The sequence below is a fragment of the Hyperolius riggenbachi genome, chromosome 2 (assembly GCF_040937935.1).
Source record: "Hyperolius riggenbachi isolate aHypRig1 chromosome 2, aHypRig1.pri, whole genome shotgun sequence".
Taxonomy (NCBI): domain Eukaryota; kingdom Metazoa; phylum Chordata; class Amphibia; order Anura; family Hyperoliidae; genus Hyperolius; species Hyperolius riggenbachi.
Genome location: NC_090647.1, coordinates 401,259,479 through 401,274,098, shown reverse-complemented (window position 1 = coordinate 401,274,098; position 14,620 = coordinate 401,259,479). Strand labels below are relative to the sequence as shown.

At 44.4% G+C, this 14,620-nt stretch overlaps 1 protein-coding gene across 1 annotated transcript in view; it reads right to left on the bottom strand.

The window, feature by feature from the left end:
* The window catches only part of MYOG (myogenin), a 75,787-nt gene that overhangs the window by 34,048 nt on the left and 27,119 nt on the right, over positions 1-14,620 (bottom strand). The window lies entirely within an intron of this gene.

Genomic DNA, 14,620 nt, shown 5'->3' with positions numbered 1-14,620 from the left:
ATAGCCACTGCTGAAGAACTGTTTTAACTTCAACGATCTAAAGAATCTGGTTAATTCTAAATCTATGTCAAAGAAATTGGGAAAGTTAGTAGGGCAGAACGACAGTCCTCTATTGAGGAGTTGGTGTTCAGACTCCTCTAAAACATAAGAGGAAATGTTCACCACCAGATCCACTGGTATTATCTTCTCCTCCTCAATTGCATCCTGTGATCCTCTCTCCCTTTCCCTTTGTTTTTTCATTTGATATCTTTTTCCTCCCCTCCTCCGCTTGTACTGTCGGATTGGCCGGATGGCTTGTCCGAGGCTAAAAAATCTGATGATGATTGCTCTCCTTCTTTAGGTTTCCGGGGTTTGGGATTCTTCCTTGGATTCCTGGGCTTGATAGGTCTGGGATGCGTGAATGGTATTTCACCTGGACCCCTCTGCCATCTGTATACATATCCAACGGAATAGTCCTGTGTATCCCTATGATATTTTCCCCATTTCACTTCCTCCAAGGAGGCTTCATGTTCTTTTGTCATTAGAGTAAGTTGTTCTCGATATTTCTCAAACTCCTCTTTCTCCATCATCTCAGCCAGTGCTATTGTTAATGCAGAAATCTGTTTATCCATAAGTGGAAGCTCTTTCGTGATTTCTTCTACCGTGCATAGCATGGCATCAAAAGAAGCACGATTCCAAATAAATTCCCACTTTCCACAGTATTCTGCATGCTTGGGGAATAAAATTGGTGGTACCTGAGCACGGATGTTTCTGGGAATTTTGCCATCCTTGTAATATTCTACTAATGTTTTGGCATGTAGTTCCAATTCAATTTATTTCTTCTTTAAATTCTCCAACTCCCATTTGGTGACTTGCAAGTCTGTTTTTTTCAGGAAACCTCCACCTGTGGGGACTTTAGCCACAATGCTAGCTGCCTGTTCCAAGGAGTAACCAAACGACTTGCTGGATGCTTGTTTGCCCAAATCCTCCATTGTGCAATGATGCGACACTCCTGTCAACGTATAATAGTAAGAGCCTACTGCACCAATGGGAAATGAGGATGTGCTGGGATCATCTCTGGAGCCACAAGGATCTTGTCATATATTCCATACGATCCGCACCATCCAAAATAAATACTTTATTAGCTCAGTTAAAACATCATAAACAGATTAAAATCCAAAAGTGGGTCTGTGCATTGTGATGACGCACAGGCGTTTCGGGCCGTAGCAGGTCCTTTATCAAATCATGACCAGCCCACAATGATAACTAGTCCATAGAGCCGTTCATTTAAAGTCCAAAGGAGGACCACATAGAAGACTTCAACATCAACATATATGCATATTCATATAACCACAGCCACCAATCAAAATTGCAACATAGTTTTTACACATGTATCCACCCAGTCTCATAGTCCAAACATATGCCATATAATATTATAATCCAATCAAAATACCTGTGTATAGGGTACTCACCAAAGTGCTTTGCATGTGTGAATACACGCAAAAGCATAGTTATAACCACGGATCATAGTAGCCAATCACAGGAGTGCCTACAACGTCCGCCGTAGGACTGGATCCAATCCCCGTGGGAACATCAGGAGCCGCTAGCCGCATTGACAACAAAGTGTATGTGTCGGCCACTCAAAACGCAGCTGACATCAGATGAAAAGGCGCATAGGCCAAGTCGGAAAACTGTCATACGTATCAGCCAATAGGGAGAGTACATTGCCCAACCAGTAATATGGCCGCCAACACCATCCGCAAAGGGAACAAAGACTGCACGCCATAGCCAATGGCGTGTTAGCCTACAACGTCCGCTCCCCGCAGTCTTAGGAGCACGTGATCGCGGAAATCCGCGTCACGCGCTCCCTTAGACCAATCAAAAAGGAGCCTGCAGCGTCCATATAAATCCAAACACAGCGCATAGCCGTACAGGCAAGCGTATTAGGCCAATAGACACAGATATTTAGCCTCAATAGAGACTATGACCTCACTGCTATTATTTAATGGTAATGTGCATTTTTCTTTTTCTCCACTAGGGGCCACCACATGCCGGGATGGGTTGGTGAGATTGATATTTTTATTATACTTTTTTTATGTTTTTATTATTTCATTACCTCCTTTCCCGACATGTGATTGCTTATTGCTGGGTATCCATCATGTCTCAAGTCTATATATAGCTCAGGGGGTTCACTCTCGTGGGGATTGCTCGGAAGCCTGCCACATGGCTAATTTAAATATCTGTATCTATTGGCCTAATACGCTTGCCTGTACGGCTATGCGCTGTGTTTGGATTTATATGGACGCTGCAGGCTCCTTTTTGATTGGTCTAAGGGAGCGCGTGACGCGGATTTCCGCGATCACGTGCTCCTAAGACTGCAAGAAGCGGACGTTGTAGGCTAACACGCCATTGGCTATGGCGTGCAGTCTTTGTTCCCTTTGCGGACAGTGTCGGCGGCCATATTACTGGTTGGGCAATGTACTCTCCCTATTGGCTGATACGTATGACAGTTTTCCGACTTGGCCTATGCGCCTTTTCATCTGACGTTAGCTGCGTTTTGAGTGGCCCACACATACACTTTGTTGCCAATGCAGCTAGCGGCTCCTGATGTTCCCATGGGGATTGGATCCAGTTCTACAGCGGACGTTGTAGGCACTCCTGTGATTGGCTACTATGATCCGTGGTTATAACTATGCTTTTGCGTGTATTCACACATGCAAAGCACTTTGGTGAGTACCCTATACACAGGTATTTTGATTGGATTATAATATTATATGGCATATGTTTGGACTATGAGACTGGGTGGATACATGTGTAAAAACTATGTTGCAATTTTGATTGGTGGCTGTGGTTATATGAATATGCATATATGTTGATGTTGAAGTCTTCTATGTGGTCCTCCTTTGGACTTTAAATGAACGGCTCTATGGACTAGTTATCATTGTGGGCTGGTCATGATTTGATAAAGGACCTGCTACGGCCCGAAACGCCTGTGCGTCATCACAATGCACAGACCCACTTTTGGATTTTAATCTGTTTATGATGTTTTAACTGAGCTAATAAAGTATTCATTTTGGATGGTGCGGATCGTATGGAATATATGACAAGATCCTTGTGGCTCCAGAGATGATCCCAGCACATCCTCATTTCCCATTGGTGCAGTAGGCTCTTACTATTATACGTTGACAGGAGTGTCGCATCATTGCACAATGGAGGATTTGGGCAAACAAGCATCCAGCAAGTCGTTTGGTTACTCCTTGGAACAGGCAGCTAGCATTGTGGCTAAAGTCCCCACAGATGGAGGTTTCCTGAAAAAAACAGACTTGCAAGTCACCAAACGGGAGTTAGAGAATTTAAAGAAGAAATACATTGAATTGGAACTACATGCCAAAACATTAGTAGAATATTACAAGGATGGCAAAATTCCCAGAAACATCCGTGCTCAGGTAGCACCAATTTTATTCCCCAAGCATGCAGAATACTGTGGAAAGTGGGAATTTATTTGGAATCGTGCTTCTTTTGATGCCATGCTATGCACGGTAGAAGAAATCACGAAAGAGCTTCCACTTATGGATAAACAGATTTCCACATTAACAATAGCACTGGCTGAGATGATGGAGAAAGAGGAGTTTGAGAAATATCGAGAACAACTTACTCTAATGACAAAAGAACATGAAGCCTCTTTGGAGGAAGTGAAACGGGGAAAATATCATAGGGATACACAGGACTATTCCGTTGGATATGTATACAGATGGCAGAGGGGTCCAGGTGAAATACCATTTAAGCATCCCAGACCTATCAAGCCCAGGAATCCAAGGAAGAATCCCAAACCCCGGATACCTAAAGAAGGAGAGCAATCATCATCAGATTTTTTAGCCTCGGACGAGCCATCCGGCCAATCCGACAGTACAAGCGGAGGAGGGGAGGAAAAAGATATCAAATGAAAAAACAAAGGGAAAGGGAGAGAGGATCACAGGATGCAATTGAGGAGGGGAAGATAATACCAGTGGATCTGGTGGTGAACATTTCCTCTTATGTTTTAGAGGAGTCTGAACACCAACTCCTCAATAGAGGACTGTCGTTCTGCCCTACTAACTTTCCCAATTTCTTTGACATCGATTTAGAGTTAACCAGATTCTTTAGATCGTTGAAGTTAAAACAGTTCTTCAGCAGTGGCTATCTATGGAGTGGAGAAATCCGCCAGAATGAACAGAAAGATTGTATACAACTGAAGGACTGGGATCTGAGGAATAAGAGTAGATTTACCCCTGTCACCCATGGAGTTATTAATACCTATATGGAGAAAGTTAATACCGATATCCAGAATTTGAGATCGGACTTTGAATCTAAACGTATTAAGAACATTACTAACAATAATCTCTCCTTACAGGAACGTAAAGCTATTGTTTCTTTATCCACTAACAAGTCCATTAAAATAAGTGCAGCAGACAAAGGTGGTGCGGTGGTCATTATGAACATTGCACAGTATAGGGAGGAGATACTCAGACAGTTAAGTGATGTACAAGTATATGAAAAACTGAGTTATGATCCAACCACAGTGATTCAATCCAAAATTGGTAAAATTATAGATGAGGCAGTATCCAAGGGTATTATAGATAGAGATCTTCAAAAATTTTTAATTAAAGACCATCCTAGGATCCCTATCTTATACACCCTCCCCAAAATTCACAAATGTTTAACTGATCCCCCAGGTCGCCCTATAGTTTCGAGCATTGACTCGGTGTTTTCTAACATTGCAATTTTTCTTGACAGATTGCTGAGACTGATGATGATTTACTTGGATTCATATCCCAAGGACACACAGCAATTCTTGGGGGTCATAGCGGAAATTGGTGAGGTTGATGAGGACTCTCTGTTGGTCACCATGGACGTGAGTAGTTTATACACTGCCATACCACATGAGGGTGGATTAGAAGCGGTGGAATTTTATCTAATGTTATGTTCTGATTTTGATACTGGACAGAGACGCTTTGTCATGCAGCTTCTAGAATTGATTTTGAGAAACAATTATTTTCTTTTTGAATCGACTTTTTATATGCAGTGCCGTGAAAATGCGGTGTGCTTGAACGTGGCCCCTTCATATGCTAACCTCTTCATGGGGCTCTATGAGGAGGCGTTTGTTTTTTCAAGTCAGTTATTTTGTCAGTTTGCCATAACGTGGAAACGTTTTATTGATGATATTTTTTTGATTTGCAGGGGGCCACGTTCAAGCCTTGATGATTTTGTTTCGGAGCTGCATGACAGGTGTCCTTGTATACAACTTACTGTCCATGCTGACCAACAGAGAGTCAGCTTCTTGGATACTTGGGTTGTCAAGAAAGAAGGGATTTTGACTACTAATCTGTATGTGAAGGATACGGATAGGAATTCAATCCTCCATTTTGAATCCTTTCACCCACCTCATACCCTATACAATATACCGAAGGGCCAATTTAAATGCATAGAAAGAATAGTGGGGGATCCCATAATGAGAGATAAACGATTGGAGGAGATGAAATATAAATTTCTAGCGAGAAAATATCCTACATCATGTTTGAGAGAAGATTTTAAATTTAGATCTAAAGGCTATACCTGTGGAAAACGAGGAACAATCAAATTGGGGATCTCTGAGAGAATACCCTGTGTAATGACCTGTAATGTACTATCTGACAAAATTACACATATTATTAACAAACATTGGCCGATCCTGAGACAGGGGCTTCCTACAGTAAAAGAATTTCATGATTATCCTCTCTTTTCTTACAAACGAGCTCCATCATTAACCTCCCTGGCGGTAAGCTTGAGCTGAGCTTGGGCTATGCCGCGCAGGAGGAGATCTCAGCCACTGGTGGGGCGATTTTTACCCTGTAAAGTGCTGTACGCGCAGCTAGCACTTTGCGAGCCGCGCGTACAGCTTGATCGCCGCCGCTCTGCGGCGATCGCCCGCACGCAGCGGCGCAAGAGGGCCCCCCTCCGCCAGAGCCCTGCGCTGCCCGGACCAATGAGTTCCGGGCAGCGCTATGGGCTGGATCGGAGACGTCTGACGTCAGGACGTCGGCTGTCGTCCATGATGTCATTCCGATCATCGCCATGGCGACAGGAGAAGCCAAACAGGGGAGCGCGTTATATACGCGATCCCCTGTTTGCTATTGTTGCCGGCAACGATCGAACTAGAGGGACACATGCGCCCTCTAGTGGAGTTTCATGTAGCTACCACTCTGGTAGCTTTACATGAAACATAAAAATTTTTTTTTTAAAAATTGGATTTCTGCAATTTTTGCAGAAAAAATAAACCGCCAAGGAGGTTAAGGGATAAATTGGTAAAAAACGATCTGGGTCCAATAGAAAGTATGGGCAGTAAAAGAAATGGGAATTATCCATGCCTTAATTGTCATTTGTGTAGCTACATGATCGAAGGAGATGTCTTCACCCACCCCACCCCTCTATAATTGTGATTCCAGATTTGTTGTTTATTTATTGAAATGCCCCTGCGGCTTGGGATATGTGGGGAAGACAACTCAACCTCTAAAAGATTGTATGGCTTCTCACACATCTAATATTCGGAATAAAAATTGGGATTTGGCTGTATCTGACCACTTCTGTAATAAGAACCACTCCCTTTCACAATTGCGGGTTCAGGTTATAGAGGGGATACCTCACCCACGGAGGGGGAGGGATAGGCATAGGTTGCTAGCTTTGAGGGAATTTTATTGGATAAATAAATTGGAAACTTGTGAACCCAAGGCCCTTAATAGAGACTATGACCTCACTGCTATTATTTAATGGTAATGTGCATATTTCTTTTTCTCCACTAGGGGCCACCACATGCCGGGATGGGTTGGTGAGATTGATATTTTTATTATACTTTTTTTATGTTTTGATTATTTCACTTTGCCTCCTTTCCCGACATGTGATTGCTTATTGCTGGGTATCCATCACGTCTCAAGTCTATATATAGCTCAGGGGGTTCACTCTCGTGGGGATTGCTCGGAAGCCTGCCACATGGCTAATTTAAATATCTGTGTCTATTGGCCTAATACGCTTGCCTGTACGGCTATGCGCTGTGTTTGGATTTATATGGACGCTGCAGGCTCCTTTTTGATTGGTCTAAGGGAGCGCGTGACGCGGATTTCCGCGATCACGTGCTCCTAAGACTGCGGGGAGCGGATGTTGTAGGCTAACACGCCATTGGCTATGGCGTGCAGTCTTTGTTCCCTTTGTGGACGGTGTCGGCGGCTATATTACTGGTTGGGCAATGTACTCTCCCTATTGGTTGATACGTATGACAGTTTTCCGACTTGGCCTATGCGCCTTTTCATCTGACGTCAGCTGCGTTTTAAGTGGCCGACACATACACTTTGTTGCCAATGCGGCTAGCGGCTCCTGATGTTCCTACGGGAATTGGATCCAGTCCTACGGCGGACGTTGTAGGCACTCCTGTGATTGGCTACTATGATCCGTGGTTATAACTATTCTTTTGCGTGTATTCACACATGCAAAGCACTTTGGTGAGTACCCTATACACAGGTATTTTGATTGGATTATAATATTATATGGCATATGTTTGGACTATGAGACTGGGTGGATACATGTGTAAAAACTATGTTGCAATTTTGATTGGTGGCTGTGGTTATATGAATATGCATATATGTTGATGTTGAAGTCTTCTATGTGGTCCTCCTTTGGACTTTAAATGAACGGCTCTATGGACTAGTTATCATTGTGGGCTGGTCATGATTTGATAAAGGACCTGCTACGGCCCGAAACGCCTGTGCGTCATCACAATGCACAGACCCACTTTTGGATTTTAATCTGTTTATGATGTTTTAACTGAGCTAATAAAGTATTCATTTTGGATGGTGCGGATCGTATGGAATATATGAGAAGCCCACAGCAGTCATAGAATATACTAAACACATGGGAGAGGTTGACCGATTTGATCATTATGCCAGTAGTTACTCTTTTAAAATTCTTCCGATTCGCACCATCTAAAATTCTTTATTAAGTATTGCTCTTTAAAACGTTACATCATCTTAAAAGAATACATGTGGGTGTCTCTAAGATAGATGACGCGCAGGTGTTTCGGGCTGCCTCAGTCCTTTTTCAAATCATGACAGACCCACATTAAAAACACAACCACACAGACTACTTATAAAGATCCAAAGCGGAATTTGAATTGCAGTGTCTTGTGACTCCAAAGACGATTTCAGCACATCTAGTGAAGTCCATTGGTGCGGTGACGATTGTGGATTTTAAATTGTGACGGGAGTACCGTTAACTGCATGATGGAGGACCTGGAAATTTGAATTGCAGTGTCTTGTGACTCCAAAGACGATTTCAGCACATCTAGTGAAGTCCATTAGTGCGGTGACGATTGTGGATTTTAGTAGTTACTCTTTTAACAGGAAGTCACTGAAGTGGTGGAGGAAGATCTTTTTTGGGTTGTTGGAGCTGGCAGTAGTGAATAGCTTCATAATTTTTAACCAGTTGCATCCACATGAACCAAAGGATCATATCAGCTACTGCAAGAACCTAATTATTGAACTGGTTAGCGACCAACGAGCCTCTAGGCCTCAGTGGAGATATGGTCGCCCTTCTTCATTGGACGTGGAGGAGCGTCTAAATGGCAGCCAGCATTTCATTGCTCTAATGTAAAATTGAAATACCAAAGATTGCACAGTGTGCAGTGACAGGAAGACACCAGGTGGCAGACGTAAAACCACCTATTATTGTGAAACTTGCTCACGTAAGCCAGGATTACACCCAGGAAATTGCTTTAAAATGTACATACCTTGGCCAACTTCTCTGCTACCAGCCAATAGAAGATCCCAAACTGTCCAAATAAGGTATTGAATTAAACGTTATAATTTGTTCTTTAAAATAAGATATGCCATGTTACTATGTTACGTTCCATGTTTCACTGGGAGAGAGAGTAAGAGGCAGAGTGCATTTCTGTAAAAAAAAACTCAGAGCAGAAACTACTGCCTTTAGGAAAAGGCTCTGAGTGGAAAGGGTTAAAGCATGTTTGTCACATTTAACAACAATTATTTCTAACGTTTTTTAAATTTGCTTTTATTAATGTGTGCATACCATGTGTTTTGTGAACAGGTGCCTTAGCAAAGTAGTTGTCCCTAGTTGGGTGTTGGGCTTGCAGATGGCATTGCTGGTATCAGAGGCACACAAACAAAAAAAAATGCCACACTGGTGAGCTTTGGAATGTCGGCATTCGGGTGGTGGCAACAGCAGGCGTTGAAGGGCGTGTTGGCTGGGTGACCCCAAGTGTATCACTAAATGCATCATGTGTGAATAACTCCTCTGACACATCTAGTGGAGCAGCTGTGTTGCTACTGGTAGTGTTAATTTTTTGTGGGAAACCAGAAGCAGAGCAGGAGAAGGATGGTGCATCATGGAGGTTCTGAGCGGAAGCTGTAGAAGATGTGGTGCGCTGTTTAAGCCAGTCAACCATGTGCTCAGAATTTTGGGGGTTGAGTGCCTTCTGAACACTGTACTTTGGTCGAGGGCCGCACAAAATCACGCCAGCATAACCTCAAATACCTGCGTGGTTGCCTGCCTCTACCTGTTATTTTTCCCATATTGGGGGTATGCAGTACTACTAACAATATTCAATAGTGGTAGACAGTGTGTGTAATCACAAAGAGGCACAAAATCAGTGTAAAATACACAGCAGCTGTGTGTGTGTGTGTGTGTGTGTGTGTGTGTGTGTGTGTGTGTGTGTGTATCACTGGGCTGTGTACTTTAACACACAGAGAGAGATATCTTATATAGTGCTTTCAATCACAAAAATACAGTTGCTGTAATGAATAGCGGAGATGTGTGAGATGCCGCCACGCAGTCTGGCGGCGGGGCGGCTGTCTCCGCGTTCAGACCGGCGGTTTCCGCACAGCAACATGTGTCTGGTTTGCCTGGACCTTCTAGTGCACACAGATGGAGAGCTACACGCACGCGCGCCAGAAGACAGGACCTTTATGCCAGCAGGAGAGGTATCAGCTGATCAGGACGATCAGCTGATCCCAGCGGAACTCCTGATTGGCTGAGTGGCTGGGGGCGGCGCTGCGGAGTGCTGTAGTATATATAGATCTTGCTTGTCAGTTGCTGGTTGTCTGCCGTTGCGAATACTTACGTGTGAGCACTCAGACCTCAGTCAGATCCTACAGTGTGTTAGAACTAGTTGGAACTAGGAATTCACACTTAGCCAGACTCCGCTCTTGATGTTTACTTTGTCATCACTGTGTTATACTTTAGATCAGTTCCAGGGTGTTGAGACCAAGGACCTCACACCCAAGCATAGGATTACTGTGTCATTACTGTGTTATACTTTAGACCAGTTCCCAGGTGTTGAGACCAAGGACCTCACACCCAAGCTTGGGATACTGTGTTATTCTTTAGACTAGTTCCCGGGTGTCGAGACCAAGGACCTCACACCTCAGACTAGGATTGTGCTTGATATCTGTTATGACCTCTGGCTCTGTTGACCTCTCTCTTGCTTTCTGATTCGGTACCTCTGCCTATCTGCCTACCAGTTGCCAACCTTGCCTGTACCCAGTTACCGAATCAGCCTTCTGCCTCTGTACCTTATCTGCTCGTGTGTTGCCGACCTAGCCTGTCTGACCCGTCTGACTGTCACTCATCCCTCGAGTGATCAGTCTGTCTGTACTACCCGTGACACTAATCCACCAGGTGTCAGTTAGCTGCAAAGACCTCCTGCTCCTCAGAGAGTCCTTCCTGCAGTCCAGCCAATGGCCTCTACCCCATAGGAGTCCACTGGCTGTAGTACAGTCTGATTCCCAATCCATCTGGGAATCCTTGGCTGCAGTACAGTCTGTTTTCCAGTCCATCAGGGATTCACTGGCTGCAAGAGTATCTCTTAAAGAGATAGTCCCTGCACAGCCAGAGGCCACCTGTCCCTCAGGTGGTCACTGGCTGCAGTAGTATCTGTGTCTCTCGCTCCACGGGAGATAGCCTTACTGTTGCACCAAGCACTTACACTCATTAGTTGTCCAGAGGTTAGTCATACTTGCATTATTGGTGATTCTGCAGATCATCCATAATCAGGTATACATCTGTATTGCTGGTGATACTGCAGATCATCAATAATCAGATACTCTCTGTGTGCTGACACCAATCGTTACAGTTGCAAGCTAAGCACTGCTTATGATAGACAGTGTGCTGGCTTGCTTGCAATAGTTAGAAGAGTATAGTAGAACTACAAGGGCCAGCAACTGACTGTGGCCTGTATGCAGTGTGTAACCCACACAGAGATCAATAACAGATACAGTTGGAATACATTTTTTGTTTTGGGGTGGTTTCAGCAATAAAGAACAGCCTAGCTAACTTTCCCTGTCTCTCTGTGGGCTGTATGCAGTGTCATCCACAAAGGGAGCTATGGTAAAGTATGTTCAATAACCGATACAGTGGAAAGGTATGCACTGGTATAATAGTGTGCTGCCAGTGGTGGGACTACAAATCCCAGCTGGCCTGGCTAGCAACTGTCTGTAGACTCTATCTATATGCAGTGTCACCCACAAAGACAGCTATGCTTTAGTAAGTTAAATCACAAATACAGTGAAAAGATATGCAATGGTATGGTAATACACTGTGCTGCCAGTGGTGGGACTACAAATCCCAGTTGGCCTGGCTGGCAACTGTCTGTGGACTCCATCTATATGCAGCGTCACCCACAAAGACAGCTATGCTTTAGTAAGTTAAATCACAAATACAGTGACAAGATATGCATATGGTAATACAGAGTGTGCTGGGCCTGGCTGGCTGTACTTGGCCCAGCTGTGACAGAGCTGTTTTGGCATGCTTCCAGCAACAAAATTAATCGAGAAGCAAGCTAACAGCCTAACTAACGCTTTCCCTAGCTCCAAATGTCTCTCCCTGCTCTCACTACAGCAGCATCAACATAGTGAGAACATAGCCGACGCTGCAGCGTTTTTATAGGGGGGCGGGGGCCTGTGGGTGAGTGCAGCCTGATTGGCTGCCATGTGTCTGCTGACTGTGATGTAGAGGGTCAAAGTTTAGCCCAATGACGAGGTATAGGAGGCGGGTCGAACGCGCCATGTGTCCGCTACCAGCCGCGGGCGCGGGTTGCTGATATCCGCATGAACTACCCGCCGGGCAAACCGTGCGGGCCATCTCTAATTGTAGCATGTTAATGTTAAAGGTAAATCCTGGGCTTACAGATTCTAATGGTAATCACGGCTAAAATCTGAGTAAGTCAGTTTCAAATCCGGGTCACAATCATGGCTTATCCGGATTTGGGACTGCCGTGGCCAGGTCTATTTGAATCCATGATCGGGGGTATCTGAGCACTACTCTAGATCTCTTCAAAAACTGATTTAGCTTGAAATAATCTTTTATTTTAGAATTTTTATTTAGGTATAACAATACAAAATTAAACCAAACAGTTAATGTGTTGAGTGGGAATCGGGTTTGGGCATCACAGTGTGCTTATTAAAAGGGTCATACAAACATCAAGAGAAGCTAAGGGTTTAAAAGTGGTGAGACCTCTGTAACAGTTCCACCACATTGTGCTTATAGCGAGGGTCCAGTAGTGTTGCCAGGTCGGTCTCCTTGAACCTTTTTATACAGGGGTCCCTCAACAGGCAAGAGAGCATGAAAGACCTCATTCGAACAAGGATGGATGCCGAGCTAGCCAGCTCTTCTTCCTCACTGAGGTCAAAAAAGGTCTCTTCCTCCCCCAGCCCCCCGGTGACAGTGTTGTGTCTGTGGAGTATCACACAGTGATAACAAAGGCCCTGCTGCAGTGGTAGTAGTCTGCTGCTTGTGTAATGTGGGCTGTGGCGAACAATTATATTACACTAGAAGGGGCCATACCTGTGCGTCAGAGACAATGTTCTGTCTGTAGAGTATTACACAGACACAGAGCTATGCAATACTGCAAACACAATACAGTGATAACAGAGGCCTAGTGTGCTTGTGTAAGGTGGCACACCATGATAATAATGTGCACAGCTCTGGGTGGGTGCCAATGGCCTGAGAAGTATTGCGCACACAAAAATAAAAACAGCAGAACAATGCAATAGCCCTCAGAAGGGCTGTTAGGTGTGCTTTTAAAGCAAGTCAGCCAGTGAGGAACAAAATTAAAAAAACCTAACTACCTAACTACTGCTTTCCCTATCTCCATCAATGTTTCTCCCTTCCTCTCAATATCCCAGCCGAAGACTGATTGAAAATGGCCAGCACGAGTGCATTTTTATATGGGGCGTGGGGGTCCGTGAAGGAGTGCAGGCTTATTGGCTGCCATGTGCCTGCTGCCTGTGATGTAAGGGGTCAAAGTTTAGCCCCAAGATGATGTATGGGGTGGATCGAATATCATCATGTGCTTGCCGCTCACGGTGAGTGGGAATACATGAGCTTCACCGAATAGTGCTCGCGGGCAAATATTTTGGGCCATCTCTACTGAGAATATGCAACAGGTGAGTTCAAACACAATACAGTGATACAGTGATAATAACAGATGCCCTGGAGCAGTAGAGTTAAAACTGTGCTTGTGCTTTTATGTGGCACACAATTAGATGTCTCTAAGTGGGCACAGGTGCGGCTCAGTGCCAGTGTGCCTGTCTGTGACAATTACAGAGGCCCTGGAGCACTATTGTGCTTGTAGTGGGCACTGGTCACAATGGTGGGTGTATGTTGGCTAAAGAGTGTCGCACAAAAAAACAAAAAAAAAACAGCAGAAGGATGAAGTAGCCCTCAGAAGAGCTGTTCGGGTGATTAAACAGTAATCAGCCAGCGGGGATCAAAATGAACAAGCCTAGCTAACGCTTTCTCTATCTCCAGCAAGCTCTGTCCCTTCCTCTCACTATTCCTGCCAAAGACAGACTGGTACATGGCTGATGCTGCTGCGTTTTTTTATGGGGCGGGTGTGCCCATGAGGGACTGCAGGCTGATTGGCTGCCATGTGCCTGCTGACTATGATGTAGGGGGTCAAAGTTTAGCCCAATGATGATCTATGGGGGAGGTCGAAAAGCACTATGTGCTCGCCGCTCGCGGCAAGCATAAATTCTTTGATCTTCGCTGAATAGTGCTCGCCAGCGAAGAGTTCGGGCCATCTCTATTTAAAAGTTGAAATCAACTTGTCTTTTTAGTTGCAAGAGTAGGGATTCCTCAAGATCTCCAGTAATAAAACATCTAGCAACACATAAAGTTGAAGAGAAATCGAGAGCCCAATATGGTGTAGCATGTCAAAATTGATTGGATAAATGAAACAGTGAGATGGTAATACTCACAAACACGGGTTATCACCTAGGTAACCACTCATTAGGCAGGTGAGGAGATTAGACCTGTCCTCACTCAGGATTAAGAAGTCGCTCTCTGTAGATAGGAAGAAAGGGGGTAGATCACCCCTCCACCTGGGGTGGACTCAAATATATTGGTAGGTGAACAGAGGCGCCAGAAGGATAAAAGTACATAAAATTTTTAAAAAATTGCTGGGAGGAAGTGGTGGACTCGCCTCCATTAAAGCAGACACCAAGGACTGTAAATATATAGATATACACATTTATTGAAAATACCCCAAAGATGCAACGCGTTTCGCGGGCACAGCCCACTTCTTCAGGCAATAAGCAGGGGATAAAGAACTGTAAACAAAAGA